This window comes from Callithrix jacchus, chromosome 4, assembly GCF_049354715.1.
Source record: "Callithrix jacchus isolate 240 chromosome 4, calJac240_pri, whole genome shotgun sequence".
Taxonomy (NCBI): domain Eukaryota; kingdom Metazoa; phylum Chordata; class Mammalia; order Primates; family Cebidae; genus Callithrix; species Callithrix jacchus.
Window position 1 is genome coordinate 138,766,736 of NC_133505.1, and position 24,143 is coordinate 138,790,878.

Here is a 24,143-nt window from a genome sequence, read left to right on the forward strand (position 1 = left end):
AAACCTGTCTTCATTTTCTTTTCCAAATCTTAATTGTTTCCTTCTTATACGGTTGATATGGTTAGCATTGTTTGTTTCCCAGTGTGTGTCCATCTGCCTTGACCATAAAATGGGTGTAATAAGAGCTTACCTTTCAGAAAGCAGTGAGTAGGACTAGCTGGTATAATTATGTTCCCTTTTATCAATATTTCCTATCTCTGCTAAGTACCAGGTGCTATTGGAAAAATTACCTTTTTATCAAGTTTTTAACTGAGCCCATATTTAATTTTAGAAGAAATAATTTAATAGTTCTAAATGTGGAGTTTCAGAGACTCCTATGTCAAGAGCTGCTGTACACTAGGTTGCTAGGAGACTGGACAGCCAAAGAAACAATGCCCTTTCCTGTGACCACTATCAAGATCTGTTCAGGATTCCTGCCAGCCTGTTAGCCTTTATCGTTCAGTCATTTTAGACCTCAAAGTGGACATTCCATCAAAAGATCAGGTTCTATCCTTTCACTGGAATGCAAGGTAAGACCCCAGAAACTCTAGTACAAACAAATTTACTATGGCTCAGATTAATAATAGATAGCACTTGAACATCTGACCCAGGTGTGTTCCCTCTTTGCTAAGTATGGGATAAATGAAAATAAATTGCAAATTCAGCAGAGAGATTCAGACCAAACATAAGGAAGAACTTCTGCCATTAAGGACGCGGAAGTTGTGAAGTTTGCCTCTTTGGAAGAGTTGTTAAGATTAGCCTAGAAGAGCATATTTGAAGGATGAAGATGCAGCCCTCACTGGCAATGGAGGACAAGGTTATATGACTTCTTTGGTTTTCTTTAAGACACAAGATTCTCCTAGTCGTGGAGAAGTGACTCTATGCATTACTCATCACTATTAAAATTGTTATTCATGTTAAGACTGAGAGAAAGCCAGGATACTCTTAAGTAACAAAGGCAGATTCTCAGTGTTGGAAGGTAAGTGAGGAGTCATTCATTTCATCCCTCTCTTTCACCAGTGAAAAATCAGAGACACAGAGTGTTCATTGCTGGATGGCCAACAGAAGAGCTGGGCCTAGGACCCAGACCCCTCAGGCTCTCTGTGCTGTGTGATTTTTACTATGCCACATTTTTCACTAATAATATAGATCTATTTAAAACAAAGCTTCATCTCTGACTTCCTGGACCACTATGAATTTTACATTGTAAAAATGCTTTTATAAGAATTCTGCTTATGACATGAGCAGCACTGAAACAGAAATCTTAGGAACTCTGGGGATTGGTGTGGCTAAAGATCACAATTTGGAAGAATTGTTAGGCAAAACACAACAGAGGAAATATTATTTATATGAGCTCATTTCTACCCATCAAAAAATTTAAAAATTAAACTCAAGAACCAACAACTTTCTTCCTTTTCTTTGCCCAACATCAGAGGCTTACACATGTATCTCTATTCCCCAAACTTGGTAACTTGTCTGATATGTAGTCTCAAGTTTATAAACTTACCTTAGAAAAAGTTCTATTTCATTTTCAAAGATTATGCTTCTCTCATTTTATAATCCTTGAAAAGGATAGTGCTGCCTCATCTTAGATGACATTCAACAGCTTTAATTTCTAAGTTATGAATTATTTTTTCTTCTTCTTGTTAAAAAATCTTAGAGGCTAATCTGTCCATTTCACATAGGAAGCCAGTTGAGTTGTTGCTCACACTTTCCCCACAAAGCAGCATTGAAAGTGCTTCCTCACCCCTGCTGTGATCACAAGTCATGAATTCATTTCCTTACGAATGACTAGGAAGCCAGCATTTTTAATAAACGGGAAGTAAATTATATTTAATGACTAAATTCTCACCTAAAGTTAATACTAATATTACCATAACTCTCTTGTGCCCTATTTTGGTCTTTTAAGCTTCTTTGCTGCACATCTATGAAAATCAGAATTTCAGTAGACTCCTTGTGCAGTCTGATAAGGCAATTTCCTAGTCGGTTTGACTTCAGGGGCTCCAGAAGACATTCTTATTCCACATATTTCTTCTGCTGATCAGTCAGCTACTGAAATTCCAACTAATGGATTCCATTCTCCCGGTTAAGGCATCCTCTCCAGAAAACTGTGCTAGTTGATGTACAGCAGGGCCCAAGTATTATTTAATCCATTAAAACCTGGGACTACATCAGCTTTATATCCTGGACTTCAGCATGGAACAAAGGAGAACTACACTTGGATAGTAAACATAAGTGGTTGGATGGAGCATGCTGGGAAGAGAAGGCTAGAGTGGGAGAACACATGTACAGTGGGAGATAAGGCAGTACAGTGGGAGAACAAGGTAAGAATCAGGTAGAAGCTGCCAAAAAAAAAAAATCAGTCACTGAATCACAGCTTTCTCTTTACCTGTTTCAGGGGTCATATTTACATTACTTGTCTCTCAAGCATCCTTAATATATTGACTTACTTTCTCAAAAGCTTTTACTGTCATTAATCAATTTGGATTTTCAAACTGAGTGGGAAGCGCACATTATGATGTCATTAACTTGAGGGTATGCTAGAACCAAAATGTCCTTCCAGAATAATTATGTATTAGAGTAAGTAAAAAACTTAAGGGGAAAAACAAAGGGCTACTACTTGACTTTTACGTTGGTTTACATGTGTTAGGTGAGGCAAGGAAGAGGTAGAATGTAAAAGAAAAGGGAATTTAGGTCATTTTTTAGGCTACAAAAAACCAAGTTGAGAGAATTCAAGGACCGGAGACACCAGTACAAAGCTAAACATACATTTTAATTCCAGAGATTGTCTCTTAGAAAATATAGTAGTGGTTACAGAGTTAGGCTGTTGAGTGCTAGGGCCATAGGAATGTTTCTGAAGAAAGCAACATCCTTTATCTTACCATCACTGGAGAAGTAAACTGATTGTATGCCACTTTTTTTGATACTACTAGAAAATTATGCAAGACATCTCACAGAGCAGAATCAGACTTGCAGCCCATGATAAAACAGAAGACCATCTGTAACATCAAAGAAATATAGAAGATTTTATGGCTTGCTCCTTGTTTACCTACAAGGGAAATGCCTGAAGTATATATTACATGTGGTTTGGCTGCACTTAGAGGAAAAACTTGGATTTCTAACTTTTGTCAAACAAAGAATGCATTGTCCCCTTTCCATATTGAATGCTGAAGCACAGAAATTTCCCATTTATGATTCACTTTCTTATTATTGCGTTTATTTATCTTTGCCTGCAGTGTGTTTTTAAATTTCATTACACCTGTTTTCATGCATTCAGTGAAATCACTTCTTATCCTTGGAAGAAAACGACAAGAAATGACAGCCACGGAATCTTCCTCTGGATATGGGAACAGAAATAGCTCTCAGAATAAATAGTGGCCACACACAGGTAACTTCTTCATGAGGAGACTTGGTGACTTCACAAGATAGACCCCACTCCACCCATATGGGATGAGCACCATTTGGGCTGACCTCCTCTTTCAGGGTCTGTAATTACCGTACAAAGATGAAGGTGTGTTTATGAAAGCAACCTTTGTTGAGATCTCAGTGACACACTCTCCTTTTCCAAATTACCTCAATTGGCAGTGGATATTAGAAAGAGTCATGGAATATCTTGGGAAAGATATATAGGAGAGGAGACCTGGTGACATTGCATCCTTGTGCACTGTGTGAGTGCATCAGAGAGGCTTAATTCTCAATGTGCACTCCTTCATACCACCGCAAATTCGAAAATGTGTACGGTGTGCATGTATTACCTCCTTAAAACTAGCTAGCTACCTTCTATCTATCTACCTGCCTACCTTCCTACCCGGCTAATTAGCTAACTAAATTAATAAGGTGTTTTTTAAAAAAAGCCAAATAACTGGAAACACTTAGATCTTCCTCTGTTGCGATTTAGCTAACTGTTCAAACTCTTAAATAAGTTATTTCCTCTGAAATTGTTTTTTCTGCCACAGAAACTCTGCACCTGCACAACACTAGTTTCCTCGTTATTCCCCAAACATGCCAGACACATCCCATACTCCAGTTCTTTGCAAAAACAATTTCCAATGCCTGGAAAAATCTTGTTTTTGTTATCTCCATGGCTTGCTGTTTGCTTAAAGTCTTGACTCAAATATCACTTTCTCAATAAGGCCTATCTTGACTCTCCTATTTAAAATTGCAAACTTACACCCCAGAATTCCTCATCCATTTTATCCATTTTATCTTTCATAATAATTTTTTTTGAGAGGGAGTTTTGCTCTTGTTGCCCAGGCTGGAAAGCAATGGTGCCATCTCAGCTCACTGCAACCTCCACCTCCCTATTCAAGTGATTCTCCTGCCTCAGCCTCTCAAGTAGCTGGAATTACAGGCATGTGCCACCACACCTGGCTAATTTTGTATTTCTAGTAGAGACATGGCTTCTCCACGTTGGTCAGGCTGGTCTCAAACTCCTGACCTCAGGTGATCCACCCACCTCGGCCTCCCAAAGTGCTGTAATTACAAGCGTGAGCCAGCACACCCAGCCTTAATGATCTTCTTTTTAAAGAACTATATAAGCATCTTAGTACTTAACATGTTTACTGTCTGTGTCAAACTCTACAACCAAGCTCCATGAAGCCAAGGATTTGTCCTCAAATCTTTTGCTCACTGTTGCTTCCCCTAGCACCTTATAGCTTTTCAAGAAATAATTGCTGAGTAAATAAAAGAAATAATGAGTTTTGCTTCCTAAATTTTTATTCTTGATTGAATATTATTAAATGATTTGAGACTGACACATCCAGTTTTCAATTAATGATTGTTGTTAAGTTTTTCAAAAACAGACTTCAATGTATACTTTGAAAATAAATTTAAGAATAGCATTCTCTACAAGTGGCTAAGAGATATACGAAAAGATGTTCAACATCACTAGTCATCTGAGAAATACAAATGAAAACCACAATAAGCCTCACACCCATTAGAATGGCTGTTATCCAAAAAGCAGAAGATAACAAGTGTTGGCAAGGATGCGGAAAAAAGAGAACCCTTGTACTGTTAGTGGGCATGTAAATGGGTGCAGCTGCTGTGGCTGCTATGGAAAACATCATGGAAGTTCCCCAAAAAATTAAAAATAGAACTACCATTTGATTCAGCAATCCCACTTCTGTGTTATTGATCCAAAGGAATTGAAAGCAAGATCTCAAAAAGGTAATTGAACTCCCATGTTCACTGTGGCATTATTCACAATAACCAAGATATGTAATCGATCTAAATGTCCATTGACAGATGAATGGATAAAGAAATGTGGTACATACATACAATGGAATATTATTTAACCTTTGAAAAGAAGGAATCCTGCCATTTGTGACAACATGGATGAATCTGGAGGACATCATGCTAGTGAAATAAGCCAGGCACAGAAAGACAAATATTGTATGATTTAAGTTATATGTAGAATCTAAAATAGTCAAACTCGTAGTAGTAGAGAATAGAATGATGGTTATCATGAGTTGGAGGGGATGGTGAGAGAAATGAGAAGTTATTGCTCAAAGTGCACAAAGTTTCTGTTATACACAATTATTAAGCCCTAGAGATCGTCTGTACAATGTAGTGTCTATAGTTACGAGTACTGTATAATATGCTTAAAAATTTGTTCAGAGGACAGATCTATGTTAACGTTCCTATAAGAAATAATAATAGTTAATAAAGAGGGTGAGAGAAAACTTTCAGAGACTATGGATAGGTTTATTGCATAGATTGTGGTGGTGATTTCACAGATGTGTACTTATCCCCAAACTCAAGTTGCATACATTCAGTATGTGCTGTTATTTTTTGTCAGTCATACCTTTAAAAAGTGGGGTTTTTAAGTGACCTTCTTTAATTGTGAAGTACACCTTCTTCCACTTGGCGACTCCTCTGCCTAGTCAACATCCTAATCTTTGTTAAGAGATTCTTAACATCTAGATTATCGTTATTAAGATAATCATTTTCTGTTATCAATTTTTAACTTTGGAGGATATCTTTAAGATAATCATTCTCTTTTGAACAAATGTACCATCATTGTTTGAATGTATCTGTGTTTACAAGCTTTCAAAGCTCATCACCTGAAACAGGTTTCATTTCATCAAATAGAGTAGTCAACTAGTGCCTTCAACCAGGGGAATATGTAAACATAGGGAATTAGGCACCAAAAAGTCAATTTGAGGAGTAAGGGCCAAACAAAGCCATTGTAACCTTTCAGGAACTCAGGAAGTTGCAAGAATCATAGGAAACCACCTATGGCTCTTGATCTCAGTAACAGCTAGTGGCACTGGGGCAGGTTATCTGCAGATTTCCCAGAAGCTGCTGTAAAACCCCATGTCTGTTGTCTGTTCCATTCCTCATGTTGCCCACCTCTGCTAAAAAGGAAATAAGCTTCTACTTCTTCCCTTTCTGTAGAATTTGTCTTTCCCAATATGCTCTAAATTATAAACGAGCAGAGGATTTCCATTGTCAAATCCTTTGGCTCCTCAATGTACAGATTTCCATAAGCCTCAAACTGGAAAGAAATAGAAAGCAAATTGAGTTCCTCCTCACAAGTCTACTAGTTTCTTTTGGTGGTCACTGCTACTAGGTTCTACTGATGTGCACATTCTGTAGATAAACCCCAGAGATGAGCATATCGTGTTCATGTCTCTCTTTCTTGATGACCATGGCATGCTCATCTGGATTGTCTGTTTCTACTCCTAACACAGTAAATATCATGGCAGGTAATCCTAATGTTACAGGACATAATTCACATAGTATTCCTCTACCATAGGTTAAGAAAATTAGCAATGATTATTTTTTTAATTTAATAATTATCCATCATTGGCTAGGCATGGTGGTTCATGACTGTAATCTCAGCACTTTGGGAGTACAAGGTGGGCATATTGCTTCAGCCCAGGAGTTCAAGACAAGCCCTGGGAACATGGTGAAACCCCATCTCCACAAAAAAACACACAAAACATAGCCAGGCATGGTGGTGCAGGCCGATGGTTCCAGCTATTCAGGAGGATTGAGCCTGGGAAGTCAGGGCTGTAGTGAGTCATGATTTCACCACTACACTTCAGCCTTGGTGACAGAGATCCTGTCTCAAAAATAACAATAATAATAATTCATTATATTTCTTATAAGTCCCCTCTTTACCTCAGTTGCCTTGTCTATAAGAGGAGGATATAATAGCACTTATTTCATAAGTTTATTATAAGGATTAAATGGAACTTTAGCTGCTTATCTATCTACCATTTATGTATGTATCTATCTAGGCACCTATCTATCTATCTATGTATCTATCTAGAGTTTAGAAGAGTGCGTGGACCATTCTAAATGCATAGTAAAAGATAGCTACCATTAGTACTATTGTTGTTGTCATGATAATCAGCAGTCTTTTCTGTAAAAGCTAATGGGTTTATATGGCAGATCAATACATTGAACTTAATTCTCTTTATCTGTCCGCAAATCTATCTATGACTTTTCCATGGTCTCTTCATATGCAAAGTGTGGTTCTTTTCCTGCTTAAATATGGACTTGGCCATGTGACATGTTTTGGTCAATAGCATTTGAGCAAAAGTGATAATTTGCCAGTTCTAAGCCTAAGCCAGAAAAGCTCTGTAAGTGTATTTCCACTTGCACCTTTGCATTTCTGCTACTGACATGAGAAGAGTCCTTTTAGGTCCCTTCTGCCCCTTCAGCCTGGGACCCAGAATGAATACACATAGACTAGAGATGCATTGGTCAATACACAGAATCACAGTGAGAAGCAAAGCCACCAGCCATCTCCAACCTAGATCATCCGAACCCCATCCTACCCACGTAGTTGTAAGGTGTAAGCAATAAGTGATTGCTGTTTAAAGCCCCTGAGCTTTGGGGTAGCTTGTTATGCATCAGTGGTGAACTAATAAACTTTATTTCAGATGCATTTACCAGTGGCTGAGTCAAACAGCGACACCTGCTCTTCAGCCGAGTCATATTGCATGTTCTGCCTAAATGCTGGCCATGACTCTTTGTGAACATTGCCCAGGGTAATGCTGCAAGAACTTGAGTGGGTTTGGGAGAGGCAAGGACCGTTGCCAGTTTCTGCCTTCTGTGTTTTTGCCACCTTCAACAGTCTGCCAGTTGGTGCAGCTGTACCTTTTGGACAAATGATATGATATCCTGGGCATTAGCCTAAATGGTGCCACACATGCAAAGAGCCACAGCTGCTATTTGTTGTGCTTCTTGCTGTTCTTGGCTCTGTTGCATTGCTTAAGGGTGGCGTAGATTTCTACACAACAAGCATGGCTTTCCAAGATTCATAGATAGAACTTTGATCAATGCAGCCACTAATGATGATGATTGTGCATGGGAAAATAGGTCAGAATCATTTTTGAATAGCTTAAGATTTTCTTAGAGTAAGAAAAATATAAATTAATTAATCTTATAAAGTTGCATGCTATATCATTGAGTGGTTTCTCCTTCCAGGAAAAAACTAAAACCTCACCTATATTGTTAATATATATGTATACATATTTTTTACATTATTTAAATGAGTGAATTTTTACTTCCTTTGTTGGTTTTATGTAAAGATATTCATATTAGCACAATGTAGATAATCTCATGAGTTAATTATTCACTAAATCAAGTTTACAATTAGTTTTCATTTCTAAGTAAAAGGGTGAATTGTTCCACATGTGTTGTGTGGAATAATTGAAAATCATTATTATTAGTACACACTGCTGGTGAATGGGATCCATCTAAAAAATTTCTGAGCTTGGTTTGGAACCTAAAAATAAGAAAATAAGAATAAACATAAGTTCAATCTACTATCCATAGAAAAGACATTGTATTTTTAGTCCTTTTAAAACTTAATCAAAAGTCTTTTTTTATTCACCACACTTGCCAGTGCAGTGCAGATGGGAAAAGAAATAAAGGAAGAAAAAAGTTATATATATATATATATGGCCCAGCTACGGATCCACACTTTAACAGAAGGGAACATAACCCTGCTTCAGAGCACTTTCAGTGAAAGTGTTGACAAACGTCTAGTGTAGTTGTTCTCGACGCTGGTTGCAAATTAAATACTTGGAGAGTTTTCCAAAATTATCAATGCTGAATTCCACCCAAGATTTGTAATTTAGTTGGTTCTGGGTGGGATCAAGGAATTGGTACTTTATAGAAGCTCCCAAGATATTCTAATGTGTAGAGTTAGATGCAGTAATATTAAGATATTTTGAAATCATAGTAATTCCAAGAGGATGCCAACATGGGTACAATAACGAATTTCAGATTTCTTTGGAGGGGTTCACAGAGGAATTGAGCTTAAAAGCAGAGCTTTAAAGTAAAGGAAAGAAGCTATGTCATGGAATGATGTGGAAATGTCTTTTTCTTTTTAAGTCGTTACATAATTTGGGTTTTCTCAAGTTTCGCCGTTTTAATCAGCAGAACTTAGATTAATTAGTGAGACGCTTACCTTTGCCTATTGATTTCCTCTATTGGTATTTTCACTCGCTATCAATTGAGATTGCTTTTTTATATCTTTCTTCTATTGTAAAGTGATGACTTTAGTCAGAGGTGTGTTGAAGCAGTTTGAAGAGCCTTGCAAAATTGATGGTGCCTATCTATTTCCAGCTGTATGGTCATCAATGCCAGCTTGGTAGATTGAAATCAGCCGTGATAAAAACGTTTACATTACAGAAACTGGCAAATAGTAAAAATCATCAGACACTCTCTCACCCCAGATGTAACGATAAATCATTCAATAGTACACAACTGATTTCAGTGGAAGGGAGTTACTGTACATAAATGATTTTTAGTTCTTTATGTTGGATGACTTAAAATTATAAGTCTCAACTTTTGAGTACCTTTTAATCTAGAAAGAAATTAAGCCTATATTTTACAAGAAAGCCTTTTCTGTATTTTTTATTATATTTCCTTTTGAATCCCCCTCCCCATTTCACTCTTACCACCTAAAACAGAAACTCCCACATATTCTATGCTCAGAGGGGATTGACTTGTGTTAGCTTAAGAATCATTTTATGTTTTCTCATGCCTGCCTTCATACTACCCCATACCATGGTTTTCAGGTTTTAATTTAAGCTCCACAGTGGCCCTTTTCTGTTTGATGAGAAAAGATAACCAAGAAAGTAAATTAGGAGTCTTATGATTGACCCTATTTTTTCTGTTATTCAAGGAAACCCAAAATGAAGCAAAATAACAAAAAATTGCCAAGGAAAACATTTTCAACCATTTCAATTACTGTTTTAATTGGCTGGGTCTGGCTGCCAGATTATCCTCTAATCTCTACAAGAATGTTATTTGGAAAAAGCTGAAATATGCCCTGCATGGAAGCCACATCTATCCCTTCAGCACATTCTAGTTGGAATAACTTTTTCTCAGCATACTGGAATCATATTGGAGTAAAATTGGCAGTTCCTGGAAAAACTTAATCCATAGATTATATAAAGACCTAATTCACTATCAGCATATTATTGAAAAGTCTGAAAAATGTAGTGTGCCTGAATCCAAGATAAAGAAAAGTAATGATATTGTGATGTTTGTATAACAAATACCTCTAGACAATATGCAGGCTTGTGTGTGCCCATTTGTGTGTGCACAACTGGGTATGTGCTTTGACTGTGTAATTCTGTGTGTATTAAATAACAAGACAATAGAATGAGGAGAAGGGTTGAAATTATTTGAATAGTGTCATTAAAATTTCCTGGGATGTGGGATATGTTTTATTAAGATTACACCAAGAAATGGCGCCGACTGCTTATCAGACTTGTGGGTTCAGAGAAAGGAAAAGGCTTTTCTTTTTTGTTTGTTTTAATTAAATGGGTCTTGAAAACATTGGTATTAAAAATAGACCATTACACCCTCAGATTGCCATTTTGATGTGTTCTCATTCAAGTGGGATGAAGAGCTACTGTGCACATTAGCTTAAAAAAACAATTTGTCGTTGGGTTTTACACACGGACTCTAGAAAATGCACACACACACAAAATATGTGGCTCTGGTAACCAGTTGGTTTTTTACCCTAGACTGGTCTCTTTTTTGAATATGGGTTGTTTGGCACAATATTGAAATTATGAAGTTTAAACCAACATCAAAGGCTGTTGCATCTGTTTCATTTATTGGGACAGGACCACCATGAAGGAGCACGCCATTAAAAATCCATGAGAATGTGTTCCAAGGATGAACTCTATAGCACACACTGTCTGTCCTCTAGAGCCCCAAATTTGCAGAGGTTGAGCCCTGGAACAGCAGCAGCAGCACTCACTGAGAGCTTGCTAAAAATGCAGAATCTCAGGCCCCATTCAGACCACCAATCTGCAATGTAACAAAATCTCCTGATATGATAATTAATACTGGAGAAGCAGAGACCTAAATTATTTTGACTATTTGTTTGGAAGTGAAAGCAAATAGGTGTATCTACTCAGCGTCTATATTGAGAATCTTATAGAAACTGTAGTATTTGCTGGAGTATTTATCATTAGCTTTAAGTATAAGATCCCTTGTGGTATTTCAGCAATTAGTAAAAGTGCCATCCATTCATTTTTTTTAAAGTTGCATTGCCAAGATTATTAAACCTGTCCTATGCACTTCAAGATTGTAATGACTGTGTGGTTGTAGTCAGAAGTTGTGTTGTGGCTGCTCAGAGCAATTACTTCTGTGAGAATCTATTCTGTGGTGTCACAGAGCGGTGTGGAAAAGTTTGTTAATACTTAACATGGTTCAATCACTGGAACTGGTTCCAGTGCACATACACTCTGGTCAGCTTTTATATAACAGTCTGCAGCAGAGAAAGAAGTAGCTTGCAAGGTACAGTCTGGATGACTTAAACCATAATGGTGCTAATTCACTAAAAAATCACAAATCTGATTAATATTTAGATCTGAAGTTATTGAGAGAGAGGATAGGGATGGAAGGATAGAGAGAGGGAAAGAAAGAAAGTGAGTTGAGAGAGAGATTGAGAGAAATTGGGAGAGGAAGAGAGAGAAGAAAAATACACTACCTAAGAATGATGACGATGATGAATGGGATTTCAAAACCCTCTCGTTTCCAATTTTTCAAACACTTGTTTCTACTTGTTGAACTTCATTACAAATTGAAGTCCAAATAGAAATAAACACAAAACTATATACTAATACTGTTCTGAGTGTCTGAAAAAATGAGACTGATCAGTTAAATCAAGAATTCTCAAAGTCTGGGAGTTCTATATCCTTCTCTTCTCACATTAAAACACTTTGGTTCCTAAGATCTATGACACAAGGAAAACTACAGCCAAATGCAAATTTTCATTCCTACATAGTGCTCTTCTGAGTCCCTGTCTTCTTTATCTTGGTGAACCTCAGAACACCGTGGAAGGAAGTGGAAACCATCATGTTATCTCCCCGTTCCTCTCACCCCTTCCCCAAAAGAACAGCCTGGAGTCAGTTCCCAGCTTTGTCACTTCTGGGTCCTCTGAGCTCTCCAGACCCAAAGAGTTCTTCTTAAACAACTTGCCAATATCCAGCTCCATCCTCAAAGAGAGGAAGGCCCAGGAGCCTGAGTGATACAGCAGTTAGCAACACAGGGCTCTGGCAGCAGAGAGATCAGGGTTTGTGTCCCAGCTTAGTAGCTTGGTGACTTTGGACAAGAGAGAACTTCTAAGTTCTTTTCCTCTATAAAAAACCCGATCTATTTCAGAAAATATTGTGAACACTAAACAAAAGATTGTACAGTTAAAGTGCTTAGGAAATATGTATAATAAATAGTAACTCCTCTTTCTCCCACACTACCTCTATGTTTCTTTTCTCCCTCCCCTTCCCTTCCTTCAGTCTGTTCCTTCTCTTTATCTACACTTATTTCCCTCTTCTACTGTCACCACTCTTTATGCTCAAGCCCAAAATGCTTACAAGCAAAATCTCACAAACCAAAATTATGTTTCAGCAAAAAAGAGTCGCAGATCCCCAAAGCCCATGTGTCCACAGGGACCATCAATTATTTCTTACATTTCTGGTTAATGATCCATTTACTTCTATAACCTACAGTTTCCTCAGTTTCCCAAGTTTCCCATGAGCGTTTGTGATGCTCAGGCTTAATAGGATCTGGCTGAAAAGCCAAGGGTTACTTTTTACCCCACATAGAATGAATATTTTCACTTCCCTCAATCTTTGCTGTTTCCAATGAAATTGTATCTATGTTCTGGCATTCTTGGACTTGAGTGTAATTCTGTTATCTTGCCTGATCTCTTGACTTCATCCCACACAAAGACTTCCCTTTAAAGACTGGAGGGTAGAATGAGATTGAGACATTCACAACAATGCCTGAAGCTCTTAGCAACCAGAATTCCAACCGCAAGCTGAACATGACAATCCTTTAAAAGTCCGCATGCTTTTTAGCATGTTGTTGTCCCCTATTGAAGCAGCAATTTTCAAATACCTGTGCTGGCACTGACTTGTTTAAATCAATGGTCGTAAAGCAGATTGGTTCTAATAATTCTTAGAGTACTGAGCTGTGAATGAGTTAGTTTTTATAATATCAATTAAAATGATCTAAAATGTATTCTAGTGGTAGTATTTCTCCCAGCGCTGTGGTCTGAATGTGTTCTTCCAGAATTCATATGCTAAAGCCTAACTTTCAAGGTGATTGTAGTAAAAGGTGGTACCTTTGTTATGTGATTAGGTTATGAGGGTAGCGCCCTCATGGATGAAATATTGGTGCCATTATAAAAGAGGCCTGGGAGAGCTTGTTCACCACTCCCATGATGTAAAGATGCAGTTAGAAGGTGCCATCTTTGAAGCAGAGAGGAGGCCCTTATCAGACACTGCATTTGTGGTGCATTGGGCTTCCCAGCCTCCAGAACTGTGAGCAACAAATTTCTGTTGTGTATAAATGACACAGTCTAAGGTATTTTGTTAGAGCAGCACAAATGGACCAAGACAGTTTCTTGCATTCTGATGTGCTTTGCATGAGAGAATGGAATTGCAGCAGACTGCTCAGAAACTGTACATCACCAGCAGCTTCTGTCTCAGCTAAGTGTGAGAGACTGCTACTGATGGGCCATTAACAATTGCAGAGATTCTGAATCACTGAAGCACTTGATAAAAGAAATGTTGTGGGTGATGTGAAAATCCCCATATGCCCATGAAAGTATATTGAGTTTATAAGTGCTGTTGCCTGGTGTGTCATGAAGAATTTTATGAGAAACTATTCTGGAGTAAGAAACAGCACAGAAGAACACAATTTCAGCCTGAAATGGCTTATGTAGCCACTGACCGTCAGAAACAATTATTTTTTACCTTAACCTAGATTTGTAACAGCAAGATGTATCAAATTCCTTCACTTAAGCGAAACCTTAGCAAATCTTTAAGTAGTACTATAAGTGACAAAAGGTGTTTACCTTTACTAATGTAAATTTCTTGCTGAGATAAAGTTTTTATTCTTCTTGAGTCACAAGACTGCTGAAGAGGGAGCCATTGTTCGCTCTACACTGCTCGGTTCTAAATATTCATTCCCCCGATATTCGTACATTGAAATTCTAACCCCCAAGGAGATGGTATTAGGAAGTGGGGCCTTTGAGACATGATAAAGTCATGAGGATGAAGCCCTCATGAATAAGATTCATAACCTTATAAAGGAGAAGGCAGAAATATCCCTCACTTTTTCAATCATGTGAGGACACATGAGCAAGAAGACGACCAGCTATGATCCAGGTCATGGGCCCTTGCCAGACACTGAATCTGCCAACACTTTGATCTTGGATTTCCCAGCCTCCAGAACTGTGAGAAATAAATTTCTTTTCTTTGTAACCCATTCAGTCTAAGGTACTTTGTTCTAGCAGTCTGAATGTAGCAAGACGTAACACTCCCTTGCCATTTTATTGAGTAAGGAGGAAGGTGGGGGGGATTTTAAGCAGGAAGGGAGGGCTTTTGGAGTAAGCACCATGTGCTTATTGCTGCTTGGAGTAGACTCTTTCTCACCCTCTATTTGTGTGTTAAATGAAGTAGGATGTGATTAGGCGTGTGCTTTTTAGCTATATTAAAGTATCCATGGGAATTGGCTTCTTTGGGCTGTGTGAGAGACACTAAATACCATTTCATAAACACTGAAAATGAAGTCTCTCTTTCGATAAACATTTAGCAGAGAAAGGATTTTGGAGATGCTAATGAATACCTTCCATTTATATAGAGCTTATCCATTGTATACTTTGAAAAATACTATTTTACATAACCTGACATGGCAGCCAAGATGCAGAAACCAAAGTAAGAGTCACATTCAGTAGAGTAGTATTCCTACAGCAGGAAATAATTATGGTCAGCAATGTGGGAGGAGAGTCATCCCAAAGTTAGCTGACTACAGTGGATTAAGTTCACATCTGGCTAATAGAGACAATCCAAAAATGAGTGTGGGAATGCATGGAAGCATTTGACAGTGCTGTCATTTTGTTCTGTCCTTATGAACCTCAGCTAGAAGTGCTTCATTGGTGCATTCATTATGACATCATTTTAAGGGCAAGCAATTTGCAGGCCCAAAAGACCTGAGACTCCCTGGGGTGAAGGGAAATGCCACAGACATCCATGGTCTTGGATGCTCAATGAGTAAACTATGATTTTTAAGCAGTTCCTGGGGCCTGAGAAATAGTTGGTCATAACCCAGGCCTACACCCTTTTGCCTGAGCTGTTTCAGGGAGGAGTTGGATACATCTACACATCCCATACTGGCCCCACATGTCCCTAATACATTAGAGCAAAGAAGATTAATATGGTAGGACATGCTGCCATGTTGAACTGAATTCTTTAATGGACTGTGACGATGTGAGGGGCCTGAAGGTTAAGACTCTGTTGCTTTGTTTCACTGATGCCAGTTAGCACTGTGTCATAACGTTGGCATGCATGAGACACAAGCATTTTACTCAAGAAAGAGAAATAAATTCAAGGATTTTTTTTGCCTATACATATAAGCCTTCCTATATTGTACAATTTTAAGTATTATATGGAAAGATGTACTTTCAGCTCTCTTTTTTTCTTTAGACACACACACCCACACACATACACACACACACACACACACACACACACACAGATAAAATCACCCATGTACATCCTATCTACTTTCCTATATTAACCTCTCATAGCTCTCTCAGATTTTTGAGTATTATCTAAACTAGGTTTATTCTGTCCATCATGCCTTTCTTCCACATTTCCACCACTGCCCCAGCATAGTATCACCACATTCCATCTGTGCTTCTTCAAGACAACTGACAAGATATGAAAAGTCTCCTTCAAGACAATTGAAAAGTTGGATATGAAATCTCCAACTAGGCAATAACTCCATCTCCTAGTTTCTAGAGCCTTGCTTTTGCCTCTCTCATTCTACATTCTAATCAGTCTTGTGTTATCATTTGAGTACATACTCAAAGATATGGGGTACACACTTGGATGTATGTTAAAATTTGTAAGTGATTTATTGGCTGTTATCACAGACAGCTTTGTGAAAGACAAAACTGATCTGTATTTTTCATTTCAGTTAGCTTGGCTTCCTTGTGTGCCTGAACACAACTAATCAAAATATTATATGAATATATGTAGAGTCAGGTACTGTAAAGACCATATACAGAAACTACTGATTTGCAAATTGATTCTACTACCATAATCCCTGTCTTTGGCAATAATGTTGCTGGATATCAAAGTCAGAGAGATGATTTACTAGAGGGCTCATGAGAATAATGCTTTCTAGTTTATTGAAATTATTCTAAGTCAAATCAGTTTTGTGGAGTGGTTACATGATGTCAAGTTAGATATTAGCTGAACGTAAATAAATGAATGGTATTCTTTACTTCTATACATATCATTAGTTCTATATCAACACGATTAATTTATCAAACATAAGCAGAAATGGGGTTCTTTTGGCAGCTATTAATTTGCCTCTCTGCTTCTTCACAAGATGTATATTACTATCTTATGACTCTGTCCCACATAAATAATGTGAACATTACTTATTCCTCATTAAAAAGTACTCAGGTTTAAAATGCTGCCACACTCTTTCAAGTATTCTTACTGTTATATTTGTAAAATATCAATAAACCTATAGTATTGTTATAAAAAAAAGATGCCTATTTTCAAAAGGAAACCAAAAAATGCAAGTCTTAGCAAGGTGCTCATTCTCATATTGAATCTAAAATTTCTGTTACAAATTACAGTCTGATTTAATGCCTGCTTTAAGAAAAAGTATTGTACCAAACTAAGGTTTTTTTAAACAATATGTATAAAGTTTAATGTCTTTTGTAGCATGACTTCAGTACAATATTTAATTTTAAAAGACCATGAAAACAAGACAAAAAGCAGTTAGTAGTTACAGTGTCCATCAAACCCATTTTATGCTATTATAAAATGCTAGAAATATTTTGTCATTTAAAAAGTATACATGTTTTGGTGAGAAGTAATATAGCATCTTAAAAGAACATGGACTTTGGCTTTAGAAAACTCAGATTCAATTTATGGTTTTGCCATTTAATAGGTTTGTGCCATTCTGTGACAAAACTTCAACCTAAGCTCAGATTCTTCTTCTGTAAAAAGGGACTAATGATGATTTTTTAAAAAGCTATAGTGCCATGTTCAATGAAACACTGTTCATAATGGCAAAACTAGAATACAACCTAGTGTCCAATTCTAGTTGTACTCATCAGCTGTTGTCACATCAATGCATGTAAAAAACCATGTTCAAACACCATGGTTTGCACCAGCAAGCATTTATTCCAATGCTCATAGGTCTACAGATCAACTGAGAGTAGCTGACCTAGAGTAGGCACAATTGGGCAACTCTGCAGTGGTGGGGCTTGGCTCCAAGGCCCAATTTGGGTTCAGGTTTGTTCCATGTGTACTTGTTTGGGGACCGAAGCTTGAAGGACAGCAACTACCTATGGTGAATCATCAAAGCACCAGAGACAAACTAATTAGGGTGAGCACAATTAAGATCTCTGCACAAAATCCGTTAACTTTCATTTGTCAAATTAAGTTCCATGGCCAAGCTCAATATAAACCGAAAGTCTTCCATGGTCAGTGAGAAGGGAGGTAAATACGTGCTGCACAATTAACCAAACTGTCACAATGGCTAAGTAGTAACTGATTTAATGATTAAGCAGCATTCATATGACAAAAGGCTATTGATTCATTAAAAATGTAATGGAAAAAATGACTAGCTGAGTACTATTCTTATGATCTACTTTCAAAGAATAATGGAAAATTATAGAAAGGTTTTAGAATGGAATATTACCAGTGGTTACATTTGAGAAAGAAGATATTGGATGATTTTGATTATTTCCCCTGTACCTGCTTTTCAATGTTTTCCAGATCAACTGAACTGATTACATATTATTTTTGTTATTTTAAATAATTAACAAAATGTTCTTCCAACTTTGGAAAAACATAAACTCATATTCGAGGCAACAGCATCACCACATTGATATGGCTCAGATGAGAAAAAAGTGAAAGTATGTTGTGATTATAAAGAATAAAGTAAATATAAGAGATTTTTAAAAAATAATTTCATTTATGTCTCAAATTCCAGTATTCTATATTTTAAGTGTTTGTTCCTGGGAGCATGAAAATGTCTTTATCTCATCCTCATTCTCAAAAGATAATTTTATTGAGTATGAGATTCAAGCTTGACATTAATTTTCTTTCAGAGCTTTGAATATTATTATTTGGGTATCCATTGTTGTTATTGGAAAGCCTACTTCAGTTTAATTTTCGTTTGTTTGAAGTTATTTTATCTTGTCTCTCTCTTTTTTTTTTTTTTTGAGATGGAGTTTTGCTCTTGTTACCCAGGCTGGAGTGAAATGGCGCGATCTCGGCTCACTGCAACATCCGCCTCCTGGGTTCAGGCAATTCTCCTGCCTCAGCCTCCTGAGTAGCTGGGATTACAGGCACGCGCCACCATGCCCAGCTAATTTTTTGTATTTTTAGTAGAGACAGGGTTTCACCATGTTGACCAGAATGGTCTCGATCTGTTGACCTCGTGATCCACCCGCCTTGGCCTCCCAAAGTGCTGGGATTACAGGCTTGAGCCACCGTGCCCGGCGGGTCTCTCTTTTTAAGATCTCTTTGTCTTTGGTGTTCTGCTGTTTCATTGCAATATGTCTAAAAGTGTGTGTGTGTGTGTTTTATTCTACTTTATATTACTATTTGTTGGATTTCCTGAAACTGAAGATTGCAGTCCATAACAATACTCAAAAATCCCACATCACTAACTCTGAGAATTTCCTTGTTCCCATTCTTTCTCTACTTCTGAAACTTCAATTACCTTTTCTGTCTTCTGTTTTGCTTAACTATCTTTCCTGTTTCCAATCTCTTTTTCCCTATATTATATTCTCAGGAATGCCTTTATTTACAGACTGATCATTTGGGTCTTTTTTCAAATCTACCTAACAATTTCTGAATAATCTCTTATTCTTTTTTATCATCTTACTATCTTCTTACTCTTTTTGAAAGATGAGGCTGACATTTACTTCATAGTATATATGTGCCTTTCCAAAATCTTCAACATTTTGAGTTGGAATCATCAGGTTGACTTTTTAGGTGATTCTTATTCATATTTGCTTGCATGGCCTCAATCTCCTGAAAACATTCTTTTCTAGTTCATCAACCAGGGATGTCACCTTTTGGAGGCTTTTGATTTGAGGCTCTTTGCTCTTACATCTTCCCTTACACAGACTGGCTTTGTCTCTACTCTGTCTATGAAATTCTGGGCCACCAGGAATGGCAGATATTCTCAGGGCAAACAATGGCTTTTCAACTTGTCTACTTTCTGGATTCACTCCTTTTTGTCATTTCCACTCATCAAGATTTTTATGACTTATTTATCAGACAAATAACACAAAAATATATTATTTTACAAAACTTCATTCAGTATTTTTAGGTATTGTTTTCTGGAAGAATTTTGTTCTGAACAACTATCCTATATTTTCAGAAGTAAAAGTGTCTAATCATCTTTTAAATTATCTGCTTCTTCTATATAAATGAGCATGCTTTATGGATGCATTGTGTTATGCATGTAGAAATCTCTGACACCTGCTATAGAACCAGACACATATAAAGAATAAGGAAAAAATTAAAGGGACCAATCATATAAACTTAGAGCATAAGGTCTTTGAAACCTACAAACCACTTTGGAAATATGGGACATTAGTACTTGCCCAAAGGATTTAGAAGTCATACTAAGTTTTTATTTTACCGTAAAGGTTCCTAAAAGAGATTTCACAGTCCAGTGAAAATTTTAATTATCTGAAAATTAAACTGTCAAAATCTGGCTAAACGTCTGTAATTTATAAATAACTAAATTTTTAAAAAAATTTATGGCAACTGGCAAAAAGATTACATTCGATATTAGAATATTACGTTTTAGTTGCCTTGCTCTTTTACTTAATTGTCACATCCAAGGAAAAGGCAACCTGATGGGTTTCTTTGTCCCTAACATTGCTTTATTGGGTAAAGATGCTTTACCCTGTACACAAATAAGCACATATAATAGAGGATAACAAAAATGATTCATGCTAGAAACTCATATATTTTAGGGAAACATTTTAGGCCTGGGTCTTAGAGGGAAACTCTAGGTAAAGTGATTTATTTTCTACTTTAATCTATTGTTTATGGCCTGATAATAAAAAACTTGTTTCCATTTTTTTGTGCTTTTCTAAAAGAATATTCACAATATGTGTAAAGCCAACCATTTAAACATAGAAAGAAACATGAAATTTTCATATGCTTTTGCCAGGGGTTAAATAGGCTTTTTAAAAACTACATTGATGAAAATTCCCGGGAAAAGAGCAGACGTGTGTGTGTGTGTGTGTGTGTGTGTGTGTGTGTGTGTTGTGTCTACTTGTATATTTACCCCTGTTTGTGGTTCACATATTTTGCGGTTGAATTATCCAGTTTGTTCCCTCCCTTCGATGAAGTCTTGCATTCCAACTTCATTGCAGTGAGCAGTTTGTCTGTGTGGTTTTCTTTTACTTGCATCTGAAAATAATTTGGGAGAAAAAGAAACATAAAATTTGATTTAACCTGAAATCTCTTTTCTTCATTTCTTTTTAAAATATGACCAATTCAGCCATTTCTATATAAGGATAAAGAGTCAAACACAAGCTAATCCAGGAAAAATGTGAACCTGAAGAGTTCCTCAAATCCGATATTTGAGCAAACCAATCCCAAAATATCTGAGACTTATTCCTTGGCTCTGAGAACTGCAACATCATAGGAATGGTTGTTTCCCATTATTGGCAGTTCTTTTGCTTGTTCACACTTTGCCATTGAGGTTTTCTTCTCAAGATTCTTCTCTAGAAGGATTGAGTTTGAATGAACAGTGTATTCCTAAAGTCACAAGAGGTGCACGTCAAAATTATTTTATTTTCAGACATCAGTACAAAATATTTAAACCTGGAGGACTGCACTCCAAAATTAGATTAAAAAATAGAAAACATTTAAAAAATTATGGAACATCCAACTCAATGAAATACCACCCATGCATATTTGCAAAATTTTTGAAATTATGATATGTGTTTATTACAAAGTTAAATGGAAACATAGAATTTAAAATTATATGATGTTACATTAGTACAAGTATGACTTGTTTTTAAACAAAAATATAAAAATAAATCAAGCAAAAACATAACATTAAGAAAACCCTATTAATAGTCATTATCTTTTTGTTTGGAGAATGTGTGATTTAAAACTTTCATCCATGTTTCAAACTCAATGAATATCAATATTTTCATGGTTTTTATTTAGGTATTATTGATTTACATGTTTATTTTGAGGTGCAGTGTGTTAAAGCAGAACAAGGTTCCAAGGACCTGTGTTTTAATTATATTTTTAATCAGTGACTAATGAAAGCTTCATATTTGTATCTATATGGTTTAAATAATACATCATCCTAAGACTGTATGCCATTTCATGTCTTATTCTGGTGACTCGTTGAAAATGTATTTTTTATGTACAAAAACTATACATACAGAGAGAGAACTAGATAGCTATTTAGAAATGTATTTGCATGGCCAGGCACGGTGGCTCAAGCCTGTAATCCCAGCACTTTGGGAGGCCGAGGCGGGTGGATCACGAGGTCAACAGATCGAGACCATCCTGGTCAACATGGTGAAACCCCGTCTCTACTAAAGATACAAAAAATTAGCTGGGCATGGTGGCGCGTGCCTGTAATCCCAGCTACTCAGGAGGCTGAGGCAGGAGAATTGCCTGAACCCAGGAGGCGGATGTTGCGGTGAGCCGAGATCGCGCCATTTCACTCCAGCCTGGGTAACAAGAGCAAAACTCCGTCTCGAAAAAAAAAAAAAAAAGAAAGAAAAGAAATGTATTTGCATTGGTAGATGCCACAAATCTGGTATTTCACTTTGAAGTTTCATTTCATACAGAAGTGCTTGCCTTGGTGACCCAGAAAAGGCAACATCTGGCAGGGGACAAGGTGATTACTCTGTTTGATGTGGGGAATAAGGGCCAGTTTGTGGTACTGACAGAAGAATGAAAGCAAAGGTGGACTAAATATCATCTATTTCACAGGTTTCTCTGTGTTAGGTTATCCCAGGAAAAGACACAGTTCTGTGTCAGATGTTTCTTTAAATTCCCAGTTTGTGGTAGGCATTAATTCATCATGGTAGTCTCATGTGAGATTATTCATCAAATAACTGCATATATTTTCTCTGAACCCAACTTTTCACATCATCACACTTAGCCAATTTCATTCTGAAACGTTTTTAAAAACATGAAAATTTCTACAATTTTCATCTCAAATGTACACTCAACTAATTTTTCAATTACCATAATCCAGTTTTCAGTAAAAACTGTAGAAATCACCTTCAATCTATTAGAATTTGCATATTTTTCTATTTATTATTCTTCTTCAAGAGAAATATTTTCCCTCTAATCAAAGGTTGATGCCTTCTGGTACCTTCAAATAACATCTTCTGTGGATGTGATTTCTTAGAAGTTTTATGAAAGATGTTATAAAGCCATCTACTGAAAACCACAAACATTCCTCTCCAACAGTGCAAATTACATTACACCAAAGTCTCATGAACAGCCAACCTATTTAAAGTATCCAGTAAAGAGTTTTGACAGTGGTTTGTCTATGAAATTTGAACCTGTGCCATTTAAGGCAAACCAACTGCATTAACTGCTTTGAGAGGACATTTGTCTTGACCATTCTGGTTGAATTTTTAAGGAGAAAGTCATTTTTGAAGCAGTAAACATAAAATTATTATGGAATCATAATCATAGCTACCCTATGGGAACTTGGATACTTGGGAGGCATGAAGCATTAGTCAATCTGGAGGTTCAGATGAGCTATTTAAAATGTTATGGACTTTTTATATTCTAGTCAAATGTGGCTGATGAACAATATTTTAGAGGGAACAAACATTGTTGTATTATTAAAGTTTTTAACAGGCTATAGTGCAAGTAACTGATTGGCCAAGCTTGGGTAATGGGCTCTCCCACTTGATCCACTAGGAAGCATGAATCTCCATAGCAAAACTGAGATGTTACAACCAGACAAATGGAAATAAAGATTAGAAAGGCTGAAAAAAATAAAATTGTCCAGTCCTTTTTATTTTATTTATTTTGCATGTTCCTTAAATCGGAGCCAGTGAGATATATTTATAAAAAACAATAGCCTTTTCCTACAAGTGCTGGTTATTTAAAATATTTGAACTCTTCTTTCTTTCCTTCCTTCTACTTTATTTCTGCCCTTGCACCCTTCTCCCTTCCTTCCTTACTATGTTCTTTATTTCCCTTCTTCCCTTTCTTCTATCAGGGCCACCGTGTAATTCTAAAGCACAACACTGAATATACAGCGCAAGTTCAAGTTAGCAACTGAGACCCAGAATCCCACAACAAAGCTCACTTATGAGAGCTTTTTCAGTTTTGTAGCTTGCTGTAAGGTCACTTTGATAGTTGTGCAGAATCATGCTATTCTTTTTATATAACAAAATAAGTGCTTTCAAAATTTAAAAATAAATAGATTTTTTCCAATTTCAGGTATTCTCTCATAATTTCTTAAAACTCTCTAGTCTGCCGTAATAAAACAATCGTAACAGAAAATCTTGTGGAGCTGGTCTAGAACTTTTGGTTTGTTTATTGTGCTCAGGATTGCTCTTTTATACTGAATAAAGACACATTTCTTGCTATTAAAATTAGTCAAACATTATGTAATTGCACTAA

General features: G+C 36.7%; 1 long non-coding RNA gene across 14 annotated transcripts in view; it reads left to right on the top strand.

Annotated features, from left to right (window-relative positions):
- The window catches only part of LOC128931823 (uncharacterized), a 115,072-nt gene that overhangs the window by 72,262 nt on the left and 18,667 nt on the right, over window positions 1-24,143 (top strand). For 6 of the 14 annotated variants that reach the window (XR_008480838.2, XR_008480829.2, XR_013534921.1 and 3 more), the window contains one exon: window positions 3,216-3,367. The exons of 4 other annotated variants lie outside the window; for them this stretch is intronic. This is a non-coding gene — a long non-coding RNA (uncharacterized LOC128931823). Of the gene's footprint in view, window positions 1-4; window positions 510-3,215; window positions 3,368-24,143 lie in introns of those variants that run through there. 4 more of the 14 variants (XR_008480831.2, XR_008480834.2, XR_008480836.2 and 1 more) reach the window with 3 other exon arrangements.